Source organism: Nannobrachium achirus (assembly GCF_963921795.1).
Source record: "Nannobrachium achirus genome assembly, chromosome: 9".
Taxonomy (NCBI): Eukaryota; Metazoa; Chordata; class Actinopteri; order Myctophiformes; family Myctophidae; genus Nannobrachium; species Nannobrachium achirus.
Window position 1 is genome coordinate 54,718,150 of NC_137818.1, and position 6,002 is coordinate 54,724,151.

Consider the following 6,002-nt stretch of genomic DNA (forward strand, 5'->3'; position numbering starts at 1 on the left):
CAATGAATTCTTCAAACATTTGCAAACTCTGAAATGTTGCCATACGAATAGAAAATAACAGTGGTATTGTTCAGGTACTGCATAGCTTTTTGTCAACCACGTGGCCGTGACTCAAAAGCAGCACGGATCCTATCCAAATGTTTGTTTTTTAGTCATGCTGTGCGCTATACCTTAACTGAAATGTGCACACAGTAATTGTGTAAAAGGCACTGTCTTAAAGGTGGATCTCCTGTTCTGTAGTCATGTCTGTGCCGATTGTTCCCAGATGAGGGCACTGTTGTACCACTTTAGAATTGAAGTTTTTATTGAAATCAATTCACATCCTAGAGTCAGGGTTCTGGTATTGGCAGATTGTCTATTTTATGACTGATACATGCTGCGTATCATCAATGACCCCGAAAACAAACACACACACACACACACACACACACACACACACACACACACACACACACAGAGATGGACGTCTCCGTCAGAGCTCACCATAAATCACTGCTTCATATTACTTCAGAGCCAGCGGATTTGAGGCTTACAAAGTTGTTTATTTTGTTACCCCTGTAGACAAGGTATCTCATGCCAGTAGTTGCACAGATCCTTGTCTTCATCGTGTTGATATGCTCTGCAGAGACAGACTTAAGTCCTCTCCTGTATGAGTTGTCAGGCTATATTTGCTGATGCTGCACTGGGACACAACTCAATTCCGCTTTCTTGTTTGATTTTGCATAATGACGGTTTGCTGCCTCAGTCAGGATAATGATGCCATTGCTGAGTGACAGCTTCTGTATAAAGATTAGTTCATAAAATCTTCACATTTTGACATGCTGCGAAGATGAAATATATATACAATGTTATAAATCATGATAAACTATAAGCCTGCCTGAATTTGTGCTCATTTGCATGCAGCATGAGTTGCACTTTTACCAGAGTCCCCCAAGGGCTCTAGGCTCCCTCCTAGTTTTCACTCCACACTAATAGTAGGCTATCACTGGATATGTGCCCCAGAATAGGGATGCTAAGTGGCTTTAAAGGCAAATAATCACGAACTAAGAAACATATTAAAGAGGAATTGTGATGGATTCATAACCTCCGATGATCCGATAACTAACTGCAGCTTCTATGGTGGACGATGTGATCAGCTGATAAGCCAAACACTGGAGATAAAACCTGTGCTATACCTCCATTTATTGCAGCATGATCACCTTTCTTTCTAACCTCCCTGTGACAATGGATGATACAGTATGACAACAGGAATACTTACTGGCCTAATGTGGACCCTGGCTTAGATTGTCTGTGTGTGTAGGCCTACTACAAAAAGGACAGGGTGTTCTGGGGAATACAGGTCCACTCGCCAAATTTCCAACTCGCCAAATCAACTTGCTAGGACACCTCCAATGAACAGGGTTGTCAACATTGGACTGTCAGTCCAGGAGAATCCAGGAGATTTATTTTTTAGGGGGTGCACGGAACTCCCCAACAGGGGTCTGGTGGTCCTTCCCCCAAAACTTCTTAACAGATATATTTTCCTGTGTTCTGTTGAATTTTGTGCATGTTTGATACTTTTATCTGGCTTGCTTTACTAGCATGGGTACAATTTCAGCCTTAAAATGCCAAATGTAGGTGTACAGATTTGATGACTGAAGCAAAGTAAGACATCCTTAATAATGACTTCTCATCTGGGGGTCCTCCCCCAGAAAATATTTAACATAGTAGATGTAATTGCCAATCATCCTGGGAAATCCAGGAGCATTGACAAGCCTGCCCAATGAGTGTGGACAATTTGGCGAGTTGGATTTTTGGCGAGAAGACCGGTTACCGTTCTGGGGCTTTGTTGGGGCCCTCCCAAGCGTCAGGTTGTGCATGGTGCCTGACCCAAGACTTCCGAAGGAAGTTGAAAATCGCTGGAGTGCTTGCCAGCAGTCAACCAACATGCTGTGGAGAAGTTACATGCACATTAGAGGGTCGTTGGATGCTTTGTGAAATCACAATAAGAAAAGAGTTAAGGGGATTGCACACGGTACGCGGTCACCGCCTGCTAGTAATTCATTTTCAATTGGAGGCGGGCGGCTTTTTCAGCCGCGCAGCGAAGTTTTGGGGCGGCGAGGAGAGCGGGCGCAGTCCCGTGAAAATCCCCGCGAGCGTGCTCGTTTGTGCATGCGTACGCGGGCGGCGAGAGATGGATTGTGTTCATCTTTGTGAAATACCGCGCAGCGTTTACTCGCAGAGTGAGTGTGTTTGTGTATCACCGCGGTGCGGTCCCCGCAGATCCAAGCGGGAGCCCCGGCGGCAACCGCTGTCCGTCTGTAGAGCGCCTTACTCTAGTTGAGGCCACTGGTTAGTGCTAAATTGGACGTAGTCATGGCACCTTTGTGGGACATCACCTTGATGGGATTGAGGGATTTTGTGGTGTATGGGACTGCAAGGGTGCCATGGCATTGGTCCGAAGGTTCATTAGTCCGAATTTGTTAAGAATACTATGCCTAACTCTAACCCTAACCCTAACCTCAGTAACCCTAACTAAATTCGGACAAACTTCGGACTTATGGGCAGTCCCCACTGCAAGACCAATATGTTTTTGAAAGGGCAGCCTGTAAAATGCAATGGTGTAAAAAGTAACGAAATTACACTCAAGTAGGCCGAGGCTTGATGTGCGGACTGAAGTGTCAGGCTAGGCCGAGGCTACTGTTGTTTTTTGAGGATTTAAAAGAAAACAAATTGTGCCTTTACGCCTTGGACACCTTGTTACTCATTACAAAATAAAATCTGAATATATTTTTGTGATGATGAGGAGGAGGATGCTGTTTTAATGTGCATAGCCAACATTTAATGTTTGCCAGCTCAAACCCAAGCTCTCTGCCTGACACTCCCACGCCATGCTCAGTTAATGGTCATATGGTTAAACATTCGCAAAGACGCACAGAATACATGAAAGACTTAATAATTTGTATTTTTATTCCATTCTAATCTGGTTGGGCATCACAGCCTACTGTTAAAATTGTCCAATCAGATTATAGGCTATTTTAAATAGTTTATAGCAGTGTTGGAATTAAAAGTATCAATAGGCCTACTGTAGCCTACTTCACTTGCTCTGTTACAAGTAAAAGTCCTGAATTCAAAATGTACTTAAAGTACCAAAAGTAAAAGTACCTACTCAATATGCAGAATATTGTCCCATTTTATGTTTGCTAATGTATTTAAAAAAGTATTGAAAATAGCAGATCTACAAGCTCACAATGTGTCTCATCGTGACACATTGTGTGCTTATCAGCTATTCTCAAATGGCCAAAATGAAAATGGGCTGAAGTGGGTTTTTTTTTTTTTTTTTTTTTCAAGTGCTTCTGAACACTTCCGTGGTTCGTTCGCCGACGTCACGTTAATCATTGGTTCCGTTCAACTTTTGCAGCCGAAGCAATGCAACAAACTTTAATCTTAAAGTCGTTAAAACAAGAGAAGTAAGGATTATTCGCGGTCTCCTTTTAGGTAGAGACTTTCCCTCTAATCCCACCTTCGTTGTTTATTGTGGGCTCGCCTATAAGGCGAGCACACTTTAGATATTGTCATTGTGGGCTCGCCAGTACCTGGCGAGCACACTTTAGATATTGTCATTATTTATTTATTTATTTATCTAGTAAGTAGACGGGATTTTCGGTTCCTTTCTACTCCTACATACTTAGTGAGAAAATGAAAATAAAAACATCAATGTGTTCAGCTTACAGTGGCGACGTGTGCTATTACTTTATACAGCAATCGGCCAAATGGTGGCGCTGTAGGAAGCCTTCGAAAGTGCGATCTTTGAACAGGTATAGCTCATGCTGTGTTATACATACAGCCATGAAACCTGTATACACTTATGCGTCTCCTCATGCCGAACAACTTTTACCCTCTAACTTTTGACCTCTGACCTTTAGGTCTCCCACAATTCGGAATTATATGAAAAACAGTAAAAATCTATCTCCTCCTGGGATTTTCGCGTCAAGTGCACAAAACTTTTTTCACATGAACTTTGGACCAATACGGTCAGATTGATCAACCAGATTTTTTTTAAAGTGAAATAAAAAAATTTAATAATTCAATTAATATTGCGGTTTTATGCTAATTATTCTTCGGCCTCTAAATCATACATGCAAAGTTACACGTTCATGGCATTTGGCAAAGATGTGGAGGGTTAGTCAAAGTATCACTGAAACCAATTTTATTCCAATCGGCCAAAGGGGGGCGCTATACGAAGCGTTTGAAAATTCATACTTCAAACGGGCTTAAGTCATGACTCGTTTCGTTTGAAGACATGCAACTTGTTACACGCGTGCTTTGACTCAAGCGGAAGACATCTGTGTCGTTGTTAAGTAAGCTCCGCCCTTTGATTTTCCGCCATTTTGAGCAGTTTGTAAAACGCGTAAACCCGCTTTTATTCTGGAATTTTCGCTCCACGTGCACAAAACTTTTTTTACGTGAACTTTGGACCGATATCTAAAGATCTGTCAGATCGGATTTCTTTAAAATTGAAACATGCTTTTTTAAATAAATTCAATGAATATTGCAGTTTTATGCAAATTATTCTTCTGCCTCTAAATCATACATGCAAAGTAACATGTTCATGGCATTTGGCAAAGATGTAGAGTGTTAGTCCAAATATCACTAAAACCAATCTTACCCCAATTGGCCAAAGGGGGGCGCTATATCATTTTGAGCAGTTTGTGAAACGCTTAAACCCGTTAGGATTTTTTTTTGCAATTTGCATGAAACATTCTACACACAATCTAAGGACCTTTATCTAATATGCCTATGAAGTGCACACACACACAAAAAAAAAAATAATGAATATAGCTGCAAGCAGCGATAAAGTGGCCAAAGCCAAAAACACCTCAAATCATGAACACAGCCTGCAATGTGCATGAAATCTTGCAAGCACATTCCCAATAGGTCAAGGAACAGATACCACCCTTCTTACATTGGCCTGTTATAGCGCCACCAGCGGGTCAACTTTTGCACAACACATTTTTGGAACAAAATGGACCAATCTTTGACGTCAGTAACGTCAAAGAGAGCACTGCCTGCGATCTTGACATTTTGTACTTTTATAGCCATTGTTTTCCGGCTTGAAGCGAGCCCACAATTGTTTCGAAGGAACAATATTTTTCTAGTTATTGTGGGCTCGCCAGTACCTGGCGAGCACACTTTAGATATTGTCATTATTTATTTATTTATTTATTTGTTTATCTAGTAAGTAGACGGGATTTTCGGTTCCTTTCTACTCCTACATACTTAGTGAGAAAATGAAAATAAAAACATCAATGTGTTCAGTTTACAGTGGCGAAGTGTGCTATTACTTTTTACAGCAATCGGCCAAATGGTGGCGCTGTAGGAAGCCTTCGAAAGTGCGAACTTTGAACAGGTATAGCTCATGCTGTGTTTGAGGTACAGGCATGAAACCTGTATACACGTATGCGTCTCCTCATGCCGAACAACTTTTAGCCTCTGACTTTTGACCTCTGACCTTTAGATCTCCCACAATTCGGAATTATATGAAAAACAGTAAAAATCTATCTCCTCCTGGGTTTTTTTCGATACGCGCACAAAACTTTTTTCACATGAACTTTGGACCAATACGGTCAAACTAATCTCGGCGGATTTCTTTTAAAGTGAAATATAATTTTTTAATAATTCAATAAATATTGCAGTTTTATGCAAATTATTCTTCGGCCTCTAAATCATACATGCAAAGTTACACGTTCATGGCATTTGGCAAAGATGTAGAGGGTTAGTCAAGGTATCACTGAAACCAATTTTATTCCAATCGGCCAAAGGGGGGCGCTATACGAAGCGTCTGAAAATTCAAACTTCAAACGGGCATAAGTCATGACTCGTTTCGTTTGAAGACATGCAACTTGTTACACGCGTGCTTTGACTCAAGCGGAAGACATCTGTGTCGTTGTTAAGTAAGCTCCGCCCTTCGATTTTCCGCCACTTTGAGCAGTTTGTAAAACGCGTAAACCCGCTTTTATTCT